This window comes from Pan troglodytes, chromosome 16 (genome assembly GCF_028858775.2).
Source record: "Pan troglodytes isolate AG18354 chromosome 16, NHGRI_mPanTro3-v2.0_pri, whole genome shotgun sequence".
Lineage (NCBI taxonomy): Eukaryota > Metazoa > Chordata > Mammalia > Primates > Hominidae > Pan > Pan troglodytes.
This window is the reverse complement of record NC_072414.2, coordinates 50,422,930-50,438,551: the sequence shown is the minus strand read 5'-3', so window position 1 is coordinate 50,438,551 and position 15,622 is coordinate 50,422,930. Positions and strand designations below refer to the sequence as shown.

At 39.4% G+C, this 15,622-nt stretch overlaps 1 protein-coding gene across 2 annotated transcripts in view; it reads right to left on the bottom strand.

Moving 5' to 3' along the window:
• LIPC (lipase C, hepatic type) overlaps nt 1-14,449 on the bottom strand; it is a 159,128-nt gene extending 144,679 nt beyond the window's left edge. For both annotated transcript variants that reach the window (XM_009429224.5, XM_024349218.3), the window contains exon 1: nt 14,185-14,449. The gene's annotated coding sequence lies outside the window, so the exon portion shown is untranslated. The remainder of the gene's footprint in view (nt 1-14,184) is intronic.
• Between the last annotated feature and the right edge of the window lie 1,173 nt (nt 14,450-15,622).

Here is a 15,622-nt window from a genome sequence, read left to right as displayed (position 1 = left end):
TTGATTTTCTTAATACATAAGGTAGGAATTATTTTCCCCATTTTACAGATGAGAAAACTGAGGTTCAGATATTCCTTATGCAAGGTCACATATCTAATCGATATAGATTGGTTATAAGGACGCTAGGTCCCTGGAAGATCTAATATTCTGATTCCCAAAGTCTCAAGTTATGCAGCCAGAGAGCAAAGAGTTGAGATCTCCTTTCTTCTTATTTTTATGTTTCCTGGTCTGTGTTGGCCCACGGACTCTCCTTATCAGGATTTCAGCTGCCAGATTGTAGAACAATTGGGAAAATCATCATCACAACAACAACACCCTAGAACCAGAGCAGTCTTTCTTATGACTAGATACTGTGGAACCAGTAATGCATTTTATGATCTTAGAAATTCCAGTGGATGGAAAACCTATTTTCACTCTTTGTATTATGCTTTGAAGCAAAAGGAAATAAAGATTTAAGTTGGCTTTGAACACCAGGTAGATAGTGAGTATTGTTGGCTCTGTAAAGTTTGCCCAGGGTTTTCCCCTTTGTGGGGAAGAGGGGGAGTGTAGACTAGAATTCGTGACGTGTCTACTCTGTGTCTGCTTCCTCCAGCTGCTGGGGTGCTGGCCAGGCTTTGTGACTGTGACCATGCTGGCTCCTGAGGGAGACTCCCCCCAAGCCGTGAACTGAACTAGCTGCTTGCAACAAGCAAGGACACAGTTTGGGGAGGGGGGCACCAGCACACTGGCTGTGTCTCTTGGTCCTAGTGCTGCCAACCATGGGGTGTTCAGGGGCACAGTCCTCACCCTGGGTATCAGGGACGGCTGGGCACTGGTCAGATTGCAACGGCCCAAGCCTCCCTGCAGCAGGATGCCACATCCTCATCTCACAAAGGCTTGCTGAGTTTAGCACACAGGATCCATGGCTGCCGGAAACCTGGAACTAATTCCCCTTTATTCTCTTCATTCCTAATGATGTGTTTCAAGTCCTGAAGAGCTGCCAATGAGTCATCATTTTTCTGAAGACAGGCTATCTTGCTGACATGGTTCATCATTTTTCCTAGGCAGGCCTAGAAGTCAGGAGTTAACAATTCAGGAGCCAGCGTCCAAAGTGCCTGCACAGTGCCAGAATCTCCACGTGATCTCATTCACACTTTAGGAAGAATCCTATGATGTAGCATGATTTCCCCCAGGGGAAACTGAGGCTCAGGGAGGTTACTGAATTGCCCAAATCCATACTGTAGTAAGTGGTGGAATGAGACTTGAATGATGTTTGTTTGACTTCAGAGTCCATACAACAAAAAGTAGTTTTGCCAAGTATAGTAGGGATTGGCTGTGAGATCTTTGTGTATCAGTTGCTTAAAAAGATGGAATTGTGTCATGCTTTTGCTCTGCGTATAAAGACATATATCGTGTATTTCATTTATATATGAAAGGGAATTTATTAAGGAGTATTGACTCACACGATCACAAGATAAAGTCCCATGATTGGTCGTCTGCAAGTTGAGGAGCAAGGAAGCCAGTGGTGGGTCAGCTCGAGTTCCCAAACCTCAAAAGTAGGGAAGCCGACATGGCAGCCTTCAATCTGTGGACAAAGGCCAAGAGCTCCTGGCAAGCGACTGGTGTAAGTCCAAGAGTCCAAAAGCTGAAGAACTTGGAGTTTGATGTTTGAGGGCAGGAAGCATCCAGCATGGGAGAATGATGAAGTCCGGAAGACTCAGCAAGTCAAGTCCTTCCCATCTTCTGCCTGCTTTATTCTAGCCAAACTGGCAGCTGATTAGATGGTGCCCACCCAGATTGAGGGTGGGTCTGCCTCTCCCAGTCCATTGACTCAAATTTTACTAATATTTCCTTTGGCAATACCCTCACAGACACACCCAGGAAAAGTATTTTGCATCCTTCGATCCAATCAATTTGACATTCAATTATTAACCATCACATCACATGTTTATTATTATTTTTAAAACAAATGTTCTCAAGGCTTTTCTCAGCTATTTAATGGCGATAGCTCTGAGATAAACTACGAGACATAGCAGAAGTTAGAAATAATGGAAACATTATAATGGGACATAATCATATAATTTATATGCCAATTAATTTTCCTCAATCAACAGTAAAGAAGACCAGCCAGGAAGAGGGGACCGGGGCCTTCGGCCATGATGCTTTGTCCCGGACAGAGCAGAGTGTTTGAAAGGAAGTTGTCAGGACAAGGCTGTGCTTCCCAAGACCCAAGTGAGAACATCATCAGTTATCCAATTACGCCTGAAGTCATTCATTTGAGTTAGATCATGCCTGGGGTCTTTCAGAAAGTAACAAGCAAGATGCTTTTGATATGCTTTCATAATTCCATTAAGAGATAATTTTTTTAAAAAACGAAGGTAAAATCATGACTCTCAAATATGAAAACGAGTACATGGTAAATATTTTACTTAACTAATTAATGAGGCAAGTGGTAAGGGTGTTATAACCAGTTCAAAGGAGAAGCCAAAAAACCACACAAATTTATATGAGTAAAGAAATGTTGGCCAGGTGTGGTGGCTCATGCCTGTAATTCCAGCACTCTGGGAGGCCGAGGTGGGCGGATCACGAGGTCAGGAGATCGAGACCAGCCTGGCTAACACGGTGAAACCCCATCTCTACTAAAAATACAAAAAATTAGCCGGGCGTGGTGGTGGGTGCCTGTAGTCCCAGCTACTTGGGAGGCTGAAGCAGGAGAATGGCGGGAACCCGGGAGGCGGAGCTTGCAGTGAGCCTAGATAGCGCCACTGCACCCTAGCCTGGGCGACAGAGCGAGACTCCGTCTCAAAAAAAAAAAAGAAAAAGAAAAAGAAAAAAAAAGTTGCAATGAAGGTACAAAGGTACAAATGGCAAATGGATACAAAAGTAGCTTTTTCTGCAGTGTAGCAGTGAAGTCAGTGTAACTTCTACAGTATAGGACAGAATTTGCATTTTGCATTGCTATTGGTTATCTGCAATTTACAGAGTTGCAAAATGCTTCAAGGGCAATGAAAGCTAGAATCAAATAACCCAGGGAGGCTGTGCCGTATGTAGACAATGCATCCTTTTCCATGGAAATACTAAATGTTCCCTATATTTAGTATTGTTACAAAATGGTAAAGGAAGTATTTAGCTACAGAATTCTGATGATAACAGGATAAGGTTCTTTCTGGAGGAAAAAGCTGTCTCTTGCTGCATTTTTGCCTCCTGAGTGAAGACTCTGATCGCTGAGAACCGGATTTCGAAGCTTGGTTTCTTGGTTTTTAGTCCCATTAAGCAGGCAGATTATTTAATAGTTGGCACCTCAGTTTCCTCATTTTAAAATAGGAGTAGTAAAATTATTTTCCTCACAGGGCTTGGGGGGAGATAAAATGAGAAAAACCATGAATTGTGCATACCATAGTGCCCAATAAATACGTATCAGCCATTAGTGTTTTTATTTATTACTGCAGTTTTTCAGCATGGTTTTTATTTCTCCCATTACTCACCTGATCCGTCCCTTTCTTGTTTCCTGCCCATTTAACTGAAGTAGTAAAGAATAGGAGACTTATTTACAATGTTTTAAAGAAAGTATAGAGTCTATGCTTCCTGTTCTTGATTTTAAAATCAAGTTGTTATGTGTTCCTTTCTATTTAAAAAAGAAAGCAAGCTGGGTGTGGTGGCTCATGGCTGAGCCCAGGAGTTTGAGACCTGCCTGGGCAGCATAGTGAGACCCTGTTTCTATAAAAAATTTTTTAAAAAATTAGTCAGTGTGGCAGTGCACAGCTGTAGTCCCAGTTACTTGGGAGGCTGAGGTGGGAGGATGGCTTGAGCCCAGAAGGTCAAGACTGCGGTAAGCTGTGATCATGCCACTGCACTCCAGCTTGGGCAATAGAACAAGATCCTGTCTGTATCTTAAACAAACAAACAAAAAACAAAAAAAAAACTAAAGAAAAGAAAAATAGAAAGCATCTTTACCCCCAATATTGCTTTCTTGTTTTTGAGTAATTCTTATCACCTGTCTTAGCCCAGCTAACTCTGAATTTAAACAAGGGATTCATTTTCTCAGGTTATATATTAATCACCAGAGAAAACAGGTTGGGAGAGTGAGAAAGACCCTCTTTGGGGTCTTCTCAGCCCAGCTGGGGATAGGAGGCCAAGGCCAGGAGGTGACACACTGGAGCCAGGTCATCCAGAGCTCCTCGGTGAGCCTCTCCCCCATCTGCATTCTCAGACCCCAGGGGCCATGTCCACGGGCCAGAGAGTCTGTGAGCAGCGTGTGCCCAGTACCAGAGAAAACTCTACTCAGCCCCGTCCAGAGGAGTTGGTATAAACGTGCCTTTGCGAAGTTTATTTTTCACTTTTGGGTCTGATGGAGGGGGAGTTCTTCAACCTCAGAGGGGAATTCCTGTATGTCTAGGGTCAGGGTGCCTGATGGATTGACCCTATCAGCTCCTATTTCAAATCTGGCACCCCAAGAAACTTCCAGATGATTTGGGTGAAGCTCCCAGGATCTCCCTGTTTGCTCAACAGCCTGGATTCTTCGAGGAAAAAGAAGGCATTTGAGCAAGGATTGGGGAAGAAGCTTCGCCTCTGGGCAAAGTTCAGGGATAGGAGGACAAAGCTATCACAGTGTCTAGGCTTTCTTTACATGTATGGCAACTGGAGTGACACCTGGAGAGAGCCATCTTCACTCCACAGTTCTATTCCTATCACCGAATCTGTCAGGCTCTGGGGAGGACTCCTAGAGAGCAAAACATACTTTCCACACATTAGCAAACAGCATGATTCAATCTCAGGGGTCAGCCAGGAGCAGAACACAGGCAGATGCATACAGGGCTCCCTGCCTCCAGGACTATTTCTTTCTGTTACATATCATCTCTAAAGCAAAATTGCTTGTTTCAGCTCTTGATAGAAATGTAACTTCCCTTGTCCATTTTCCACAGGCAATGTGTACACAAGGAAGGAAATGGCAGGCTGTTCATATGCAGCAAGATCCACACTTGGCCAAACCTGGGGTCACAGGGATGGACATGGAATCGAGGGCAGAAGATCTGGGTTTGAGTCCAGCAGTGCTTTAGGTAAGTCGTAATCTTTACACAACGGGGATAATGAAACCTGGGATGCCTACCTCACAAGGTCATAAGCAGAAGAGATGAGGCTGGGCGCAGTGGCTCATGCCTGTAATCCCAGCACTCTGGGAGGCTGATGAGGGCGGATTACTTGAGGTCAGGAGTTCAAGACCAGCCTGGCCAACATGGTGAAACCCTATCTCTACTAAAAAAACAAAAATAAGCTGGGTGTGGTGGTGTGGGCCTGTAATCCCAGCTACTTGGGAGGCTGAGGCAGGAGAATCACTTGAACCAGGGAGGTGGAGGTTGCAGTGAGCTGAGATTGGGCCACTGCACTCCAGCCCCAGCAACAGAGAGAGACTCTGTCTCAAAAAAAATAAAAAAGAAGAAGAAGAAGAGATGGTAGATGCCCAAACATCCTTAAGCAATGAAAAGACCCATGTAAAGCAGAGGCCCCAGGCTGGGATGAGTGGATGAGTACATTGGTGGAGCAAAAAGATCTTGAGATTTGGGAGCCCAAGAAGTTCTGCTTTCTGGCATCAGACCAGAGTGCACCTTCTTGTCCCAGATTCCCAGGGTGACCACCAACAGACGGACAGCTCTGGCTCCTGGCAGGGCAGGGCAGGGCTCTTGGAGGTACCCACCTTCAGTGGGCTGTCTCACAATAATTCCTTCAGGCTTTGGAGATGGTGGTCAGGGCCAGCTGGGATCTGGTGGCCTGCAAGTGAGCTGAGGGCTACTGCAATTAGGCAATTCCTGGGGACCTCACTGATAAGCCCTGGTAGATCAAGCCTGGATGTTTTGTTATTGCATAGGGGTTAATATGATGACCAAGTTCACCTTAGGCTTCTCTCTGGATGTCTTTGCTGGTCTCTCTTTCCTTCATTACCCTCTCTGACTGAGGTCAGAGTCCTTGAATGGCCCTCAAGCTACCCCTACCCCACTCCCAGGAAAACCTCTGCTCTGGCCTGTTTTCTCCCTGGAGCCCATGCTGAGAGAGCCTGTGGCTCCTCTCACCTGCATAAGTAGGTGAGATCCTCCAGACACTGCCTCTGGGTGGAAAAGAGAAGGTGTCAAGGGACTGAGCCTTGGGTGTTCCAACATTTAGAAGTAAAGGAGATGAAGAGGGACCTTTCTCCTTTAGCCATATTACTTCTTAAGAATCGATTCTTGGCTGGGTGAGGTGGCTCATGCCTGTAATCCCAGTACTTTGGGAGGCCGAGGCGGGTGGATCACCTGAGGTTGGGAGTTCAACACTAGCCTGACCAACATGGGGAAACCCTGTCTCTACTAAAAATACAAAAGAATTAGCCAGGTGTGGTATTGCATGCCTGTAACCCCAGCTACTTGGGAGGCTGAGGCAGGAGAATCACTTGGACCCAGGAGGTGGAGGTTGTGGTGAGGCAGAGATCACGCCATTGCACTCCAGCTTGGGCAACAAGAGTGTGAAACTCTGTCTCAAAAAAAAAAAAAGAAAAAAAAAAAAAAGAAAAAAAAGAATCAATTCTTAGTGGTAACATTTCTGGTAAAAGGACATGAACAATATGGTTATGAATGAAGGTATGGATAAATTTCTGGGTAGCTCCACCATCAATGGATATTAGCATTTGACATTTTTTCTTGTTGTTCCATTAGAATATGTAAACTGGCATCTCCAGACTGCTTCCATTTACATGTCTTTGATTTCTGGCGAGAATTAACATTTCCCCACTATGTTTATCTACTAATTGTATGTCCCTTATGGGAATTGTCCAGTCTTTGACCCATTTATCTTTTGGAATCTTGACATTTATTTTACAAATTTGAATTAGTTATTTATGATGGATCTTAATTCTTTGTAATGTTTGATAGAAATATTTTCCCTCTTAAAAAATCTTCAGTAATGCTAATTTTTATAGTGCAATCATTTCAATTGCTTCAAAGCTGAGAAAGTTAAAATTACCCCAGAGAGCTGATAAACTCTCTTTCCAGTTGTCTGCAAGTTCTATCATAATTTGATTTTATATTTAAATCTTTAATCAACCAAAGCTTATTTTGTTGCATGTTTTATTTTTAATAACTTTTCTATTATAAAATCAATAAATGTTTATTATTGTAAAATAGGAAAATAAAGAAGAACAAAAAGAAAAACATACATAGGTCTGTGATTTCACATTTAGAGATAAGCACTGTTGACATTTTGATGTGGATATCCCCAAGTCATTTTTTCTATGTATACAATTATTTAAAAAGAAATAACTGTAAACACACTGTACAAAGTGTTTAAATACCTGTGTATTAACAACACATTAATGGCATATTTCAGGGGCATTAAATATTCTTTTAAAACATTATTCGAAATAGCTACAGAGTACAGTTACACTCTATAGATGTACCATAATTGGCTTAATTCCCTATTGTTTTTTCATTAACTGTATTTAAGATATCACTATTATGAACAATGCTATTATAAACATATGCATAAATCTTGGTCCACATGTATGATTTTCTTTGTATAAATTATTTTTTTAGTAGCTTAAAAAAATTTTAGATTCTGAGGGAACATGTGCAGGTTTGTCACATGGGTATATTGTGTGATGCCGAGGTTTGAGCTTCTAATGGTTCCATTGCCCAAGTAGTGAATATTGTACCCAATAGGTTTTTTTAACCTTTGTCCCCCTCTCCTTCTCACCCCTTTTAGAATGCCACTGTCTATTGTTTCCATCTTTATGTCCACCTGTACTCAATGTTTAGCTCCCACTTATAAGTGAGAACATGCAGTGTTTATCTGCTTTTGTGTTAATTTGCTTAGGATAATGACCTTCAGCTGTAGCCATGTTGCTGCAAAGGATGTGATTTTGTTCTTTTTTATGGCTGCGTAGTATTCCTTAAAAATAATACTACAGATCATATATGTACCACATTTTCCTTTGTATAAATTTCTTAAAGTAGAATTGCTAAGGCAAAGGTTTTATATCTAGGTATCTATATCTACCTATATATTTTGCCTTTACATATACACTGCTACGTTAAGTAAATTTCTGTCATTTTAAGTACTCATTAGCAGTGAGTGTACTCCTCTTCTGTCCTATCCTCCACCCTTGTTAACATTAGCTATTAACATTTTTGTAATTTTATGCTAAATTGATAAGCCAAAATGGTATGTGCATTTTTAAATTTTTCTTTAAAACCAGTGGGTTGAAGTTGAATTTACCACCACTTCCATTTTTATTGCCTTTTTTCTTTCTTTATGAATTATCTGTTCATGATATTTATATATTTTACATACTTTATATGTTTTTATATGTTTTAAAAACTGAGGTGCTCACTTAAGAAATTATAATGATTTCAAACACACGCATGCGTATAATGCATAGTTTTGAATACCACCTACTTCCCAGCTCCATCAAATCCTAATATTTTGCTGTACTTGCTTCCTATTTTTTCTAAAAAATAGAGTGCTGTACCTGTATAACTGTGTATCTCTTCTCAAGCCTGATCTTATTTTTCCTGTCTCAGAGGCAACGCCACCCTGAGTTTGGTGTCTTTCATTCTCATCTCTGTGTGTATATGTTTGCAGCATATGTATGTAGCTACGAAAAATACGCAGTAGTTCCTCAGTATCTGTGTGGGATTGGTTCCAGGACCACCCACTGATGCTCAAGTCCCTGATACAAAATGGTATAGTTTGCATATAACCTATGCAAATTCTGTCATATGCTGTAAATCACCTCTAGATTACTTATAATACTTAATACAATGCCTATACATCCCTTCATTTGCCTGGTTTTAACATGGTACTCAGGATGTGGCAAATTCAAGTTTTGCCTTTTGGAATTTTGTATAATTTTCCCCCCAAATATTTTGCATCCTCAGTTGATTGAATCTATGTATGTGGAATCCCATGGATATAGAGGGATGACTGTACCACTATTTTGTATGTTTTCAAACTTTTATACTCTACACATCTATCTGCAACTTGTTTTTTCACTCAGCAGTGTATTTTCGAGATTTATCTCTGTTGATAAAACACCTACAAATGGTCCCATTTTAAGAAAGTATCAGAATTTGTTCATTGGGTTGATGGATACTTGTGTTATTTAGTTTTTTCATTTTCCTATTACAATATTGCAGTAGACATTGCATCATCCACAAGTGAAAGCTTCTAGAGTTTATTCCTAGAAGTGAAATTGCTGGATTGTAAGATATACGTCCCATCAGAGTTAGTAAGATGTTGACAATTTATTCTTCAAATAAATTATTTCCGTGAACGTATCGTTGGCAAAATGTGAGTGTTCCTTCAGTTTTTCCACCTCATCACCAACACTTGAGGAGTGTCAGATTATTTAATTTTCACCAGTTTGATGGATGTAAAATGGTATCTCATTGTTTTAATTTTAAATTTTCTGATTACTGGTGAGGTTGAACATTTTCTTATGTGTGTGATTGTTCATTCAAATTTCTGTTGCTGAGAATAGCTTATTCATATCTTTTGTCCTTATTTCTATTAGTTCATTGCAGATATCCTCCCAGTTTGCATTCTGTCTTTCATATCGCCTGTAATGTCTTGTTTCACAGAGTTTACATTTTTGTTTAATGAGATTTACACAGTCTTTCCCTTCAGGAGTATCCTTAATGTCTTCATTTCTTCAATTTTCCTTTTTTTTTTTTTTGAGATGGAGTCTTGCTCTGTTGCCCATGCTGGAGTGCAATGGCGTGATCTCTGCTCACTGCAACCTCCACCTCCCGGGTTCATGTGATTCTCCTGCCTCAGCCTCGTCAGCAGCTGGGATTACAGGCATGCACCACCACACCCAGCCATTTTTTTTTTTTTTTTTTGTATTTTTTAGTAGAGACGGGTTTTCACCATGTTGGTCAGGCTGGTCTTGAACTCCTGACCTTGTGATCCACCTGCCTTGGCCTCCCAAAGTGCTGGGATTACAGGCGTGAGCCACTGGGTCCAGCCCAAATAGTAATTCTTTTACAAAAGATATTCTGTGATTTGTTATAATCTTCTGGTATCAGTAGAATTTACCTTAATTAGTGACTACATGCTATTGTTTTAATTTATAGCTGCATTTTATAAGCTCAGTTAAAAATGATTTTTCTGCCTATGCTCCTTGAGTAACCCATGGATAGATAAAATTTATTGATCAATAAAATTTAGCAAATAGACAGTATGCACAAGCCATTCCTGCCTTTTAGGTCTTTAGTAGATGTTGCTAATTGCCTGCATTATTTTCTTCATCTGTGTATTCATATATTCACTTATTCAACAGCTGTTTTGGGAAAATCTGCTAATATCCTTGAGCCTGGTTCTAATCATTTCGAGCCAGTTTTATAGGAATTGGCACTTGTGCACATTTGCCATCCTAAGACCGTGTGTTTATGTGTGTGTGCGCCTGTGTGGTATTTCTCACAGGTTTGTGGATGGGGATAATACTCATCTCTTAGAATGAATTGGGTATCAGATCTTGTTTTTCTGTGATTTGGAACTGATTAGATAATACAGAAAAATCTGTTTCTTGAGTATGTAGTAATATTGTTCAGTAAATTTGTTGAGGTCATAATATTTCTTGTGGTAGATGAGATTTTTTTAAATAACAGCTTTTCAGTTTCCTTTGCCTTCATCATTATTTTCATGTTATCTACATTTTCTCTTGCCAGTTAATATTTTGTGTTGTCCATTTGGCTAAGCATTTCAAGTTGATTATCATAAATTTTGCATTGCAGTCATTTATATTTTAAAATCTTTTGTATCGGTTGTTAAATCACTAGCCTTGTTTTTAATTTTGTTGATTTATACCTTTTCTTTTATTTATTGTATTTCCAAGGGATTGATCTATCTTATAATCTTCTCACAGAATGAGCATCTAAATTTATGTATTATTTCCACTGATTTCCTCTTTTCTAGTTTATTTCTGTCCTTACTCTTTATTATTATCTATTTTCCTTTATATTGACTGTCTTCATAAGATTTTAAGTCAAATGTTTATTTCATATTTCTAAAATAAAAGCACATAGATTTACGCCTTAACTTCTGGGCTCTGATTTATACAAAGCCCCCTCCCTTTTGATATGGGGTGTTTTCAATTTTATAAACATCTCAAAAGTTGTTATCATGTTCTTAATTATCTACTTCAGTGGTCCCTAACATTTTTGGCACCAGGGACCAGTTTTGTGGGAGACAGTTTTTCCATGAATGGGGGTGGATGCGTGATGGTTTCAGAATGATTTGAGCATATTGTATTTATTGTGTACTTTATTTCCATTATTATTACATTGTTAATATATAATGAAATAATGATATAAGTATAATCTACTCACCATAATGTAGAATAAGTGGGAGCCCTGAGATTGTTTGCCTGAAACTAGATGGTCCTATTTGGGGGTGATGGGGGACAGTGACAGATCATCAGGCATTAGATTCTCATAAGGACCATGCAGTCTAGATTCCTCACAGGCACAGTTCACAATAGGGTTTGTGGTCCTATGAGAATCTAATGCCACTGCTGATCTGACAGGAGGCGGAGTTTAGGTGTGAATGTGACTGATGCGTAGTGACTGTAAATACAGATAAAGCTCTGCTGCTCACCTCCTGCTGTGTGGCCAGGTTCCTAACAGGCCACACACTGGTACTGGGGGTTGGAGACCCCTGTTCTACTTGAACTTGTAGTTTAGGAAAGTTTTTGTGGTTGTTAGACATTGATACCCATTAATTTGTTGCAGCTGTAATTTTTTATTAATATTTTAATATAATTTTAAACTTACAGAAATGTTAAAAGACTAGTATGAACTCCTATACACCCTTTACCTAGGTGCACTGTTGGTTTGTATTTTTCCCTAGTTATCATTCACTCTGTCTCTATGGATGTGTGAATGTTTTTCTGAACAATTTGAGAGTAAGCTGCATACATACATATATATCTAAATACTTCAATATATATTTCTGGACACAAATATTTTCTTTTATAAAATTCAAGAAATTTAACAGTAAAATCAGGAAATTTCATGATACCATATGATTAATCCCACCATCCACATTCAAATTGTCAGTTATCCCAATATTGTGTTTTTTAATATATATAAAACATATATTAAAAACATATATATAAAACATATATAAATATAAAATATATGTGTGTTTTATATATGTGTGTGCGTATACATGTATATATGTAGAAAGACAGAAATTGAGGGTATTTTAGAATTTACAATGACAGACAAGAAACTGAGATGGCTGCATGCCTACAGCAACCACCATCTGTAGGCCACCCAAGAGTAAATATTTATTTTCTTCTTGTACTCCGTTTTTCAGAAGTTCATGTTTATTTTCAAATTTACTATTTTTTATTATTCACATACTATATATTCATAGTAGAAAAGATAAAGCAATATAACAAAAATTGGCAGAAATATCAGTGCACAGAGATAACTACTGTTAGTATTTAGATGAATATTTTATAGACTTTTGCTTTCAATCAACAAAAATTCTAGATACTTTTTCTAGTTAAATATGAGTACATTAAAAATTGAGTTATATTGTACGGCTTATGGTTTTAACTCTCTTTTAAGTCTTAGTTTATTTGACATACTTATAGGTAATCTTCATAACAACTTTGCAAGGTAGAGCCTCATTTTTAGATGAGGAATCCAAGGTTCAGAGAGGTTCAGTAAACTGCCCAGGTCACACTGCAGTAAGGAATGGAGTTTTTAATCTAAACCCTGAACTGTTGGCTGCAAAGGCTCTTGGTTAGATTATTCTTTTGCCCAAGTCTCCTTTCATTGCTTTTACTTATTCACATTTAGCTTTATTGCATGTGGTGAGAAAATATGTATATTTTTTCCTCTTGATTCAATTTTTGGGGCCTTATTTGAGAGTTAGTATATATGTACCAATGCCCACATATGGAAAAAAATGTGTAATCTATGTTGGTATTGAGTTCAATATATGTCTATTGGTTCTAACTTATCAATTGTATAACATAACCTCTATTGTCTATTTTTGTCATGTCTTCAATATCTTCTAAATTTTTGTCTATTTAAATTTGTCTTTATTTTTTACTATTATCTATTTTTTTCTTAGCCTTGAAATGAATTAAACCCTCCCATTACAATTGCTTGTTTTTTATTCTATTTCTCTTTGCATTTCTAACTTTAGTAACCTCTGTCTTCACAGTTGATTTTATATTTTTTTCATAATCAGGAGCTTCTTTGTATCCTCTCCCTGTGTTTTTGGCTTCAAAATCTCTTTTATATGCTATCAACTTTACCAACTGTTTTCTTTTTGTCGTATGAGTTTCCTCATTAAACCTTTTTATTTTGGCATTTCTGCATTTTTTGGGTAACAGATTCCTATTTTTAAGCAACATACATATTGTTGGGTCTTATGTTTTAATCTAATATGAGAATTTGTCTTTTTAGAAATCAATGGCCTAAGGCCGGGCGTGGTGGCTCACGCCTGTAATCCCAGCACTTTGGGAGGCCGAGGTGGGCGGATCACAATGTCAGGAGATCGAGACCATCCTGGCTAACACGGTGAAACCCCGTCTCTACTAAAAATACAAAAAATTAGCCGGGCCTGGTGGCGGGTTGCCTGTAGTCCCAGCTACTCGGGAGGCTGAGGCAGGAGAATGGCGTGAACCCGGGAGGCGGAGCTGGCAGTGAGCCGAGATGTTGCCACTGCACTCCAGCCTGGGTGACAGAGTGAGACTCCGTCTCAAAAAAAAAAAAAAAGAAATCAATGGCCTAAATATATAAAGTTCTTTGGGGAGAAGCTAGTGTATTGATATGAGATGGGCTCCCAGCTACTAGCTGTGGACTTTCTACAAGTTCTTTAAATACCCTGTGAGGAAGCTACTTACAGGCGTCTTTATCTGTAAAATAATGTTAATAAGCACACCAACATGATAGAGTTGCTTCGAAGATTAAATGAGATCAAGAGCACTCAGAAATAGAAGCATATTAAAGCATATTAAACTGATTATTTGTAAAATGCAATTGTCAATATTTGCTATGGTAGACATTATGTCTGGAAATACCATCCAAAGCAAGTTTCTTGGCAGTTGGAAAGCAAGTTGGTTAAACGATGATCTATGCTCAAAATGGGGATAATCAGTTCTATACTTTTCTCCAACCATATTTTAAATTTTTCTTTGAGATAATGGGAATAACTTACAAGAAAAACTGCTGAGAAGCAGTGGTCCAAAGCCTTTTTAGAAGCTCTCAGGGTTCGGTTCAAGTTGTCCATCTCCATTTCTGGCTGCACCTGGAGCTTCACAGCTTGACTTAAATTCAGCCATGTCAGGAATCACTCACTGCCTTGTTTTCCAGTTAGTTAATTAAGTGCTTAGGTTTACAAATAAGTTATTTGCTCTCATGACGGGTATGGAAGCTGCAGGCTTTGCTGTGCCTTGGCAATTCTCATCAGGCGTGGAAAAACTGAAACTAAGAAAAACCAACCAAGCGATGATAGATTTTCTACTTCCTGGATTGTGTGACTTGCTCATCCAATGAAAGGCAATGAGGGTGGGGTGGGGGGCAGCCAGAGATGAGGACTGATTCTCAGCTTGTTGTTCTCCTCAGCAGTCCTCCAGCCCCTGTACAGCTGGAACCTCTGCATCAGTCAAAGCTGCTAGGAATTCAAAGTGCGTTCACATTCACTTCTGCTCCTCAGGATCAGAGGCAGTGAGGAAAGCTAAAAAAAAGTCTGAGGTTTAAATTGGAACCCATTTTTAACTTTTCAAATGTTCTTGGTATTTTAAGATCCAGAAAACCTTAAATCAGACAATTCTATATTACCAAACTGAAGAATAGTCTATAATATCATAATCTGATATGCTCCAGACTGACCTGATTTATTTTTAGTTGTATGAACTTCAAATCTCTGATGGCTTCTATTTGATCCCTCAGAGGACGCTGTAGGTCCATTTCCCATCTGATGCAATAGAGGTGTCTTTTTTTTTTTTTTTTTTTTTAAACTTCTCTGATAATAATCATCATCTGGTGTCTTGTTACACAAATGTTTCCAAGTCCCTCCCTAGAGATTCTGCTTCAGTGGGTCTGGGATGGGGCCTCAGATTTGTGGTCTCTTTTTTTGTTTGTTTGTTTGTTTTTTTGAGACAGAGTCTCACTCTGTCATCCAGGCTGGAGTGCAGTGGCGCGATCTTGGCTTACTGCAACTTCCACCTCCCTGGTTCAAGTGATTTTCCTGCCTCAGCCTCCTGCTTAGCTGGGACTACGGACGCACACCACCACACCCGGCTAATTTTTGTATTTTTAGTAGAGACGGTGTTCTACAGTGTTGGCCAGGCTGGCCTCAAACTCCTCATCTCAAGTGATCCACCCACCTCGGCCTCCCAAAGTGCTGAGATTACAGGCATGAGCCATCGTGCCCAGCCGGATTTGTGTTCTTAACATTAGCTTGGGCAACAATGGAGTAGACTGAGGGGATAGATTCTACTTTTACAATTAGAAAGCCTTGGGCTCAAGTCCTGGGTCTTTCACTTGCTCGTTATGTGGTCTTGCACAAATTACTTAATCTCCCTCAATCTCATCTGAAAAACAACTGGAGATAAAAACATCTAAAAGTGTTGTCAAGAGGATTAAAATAACTA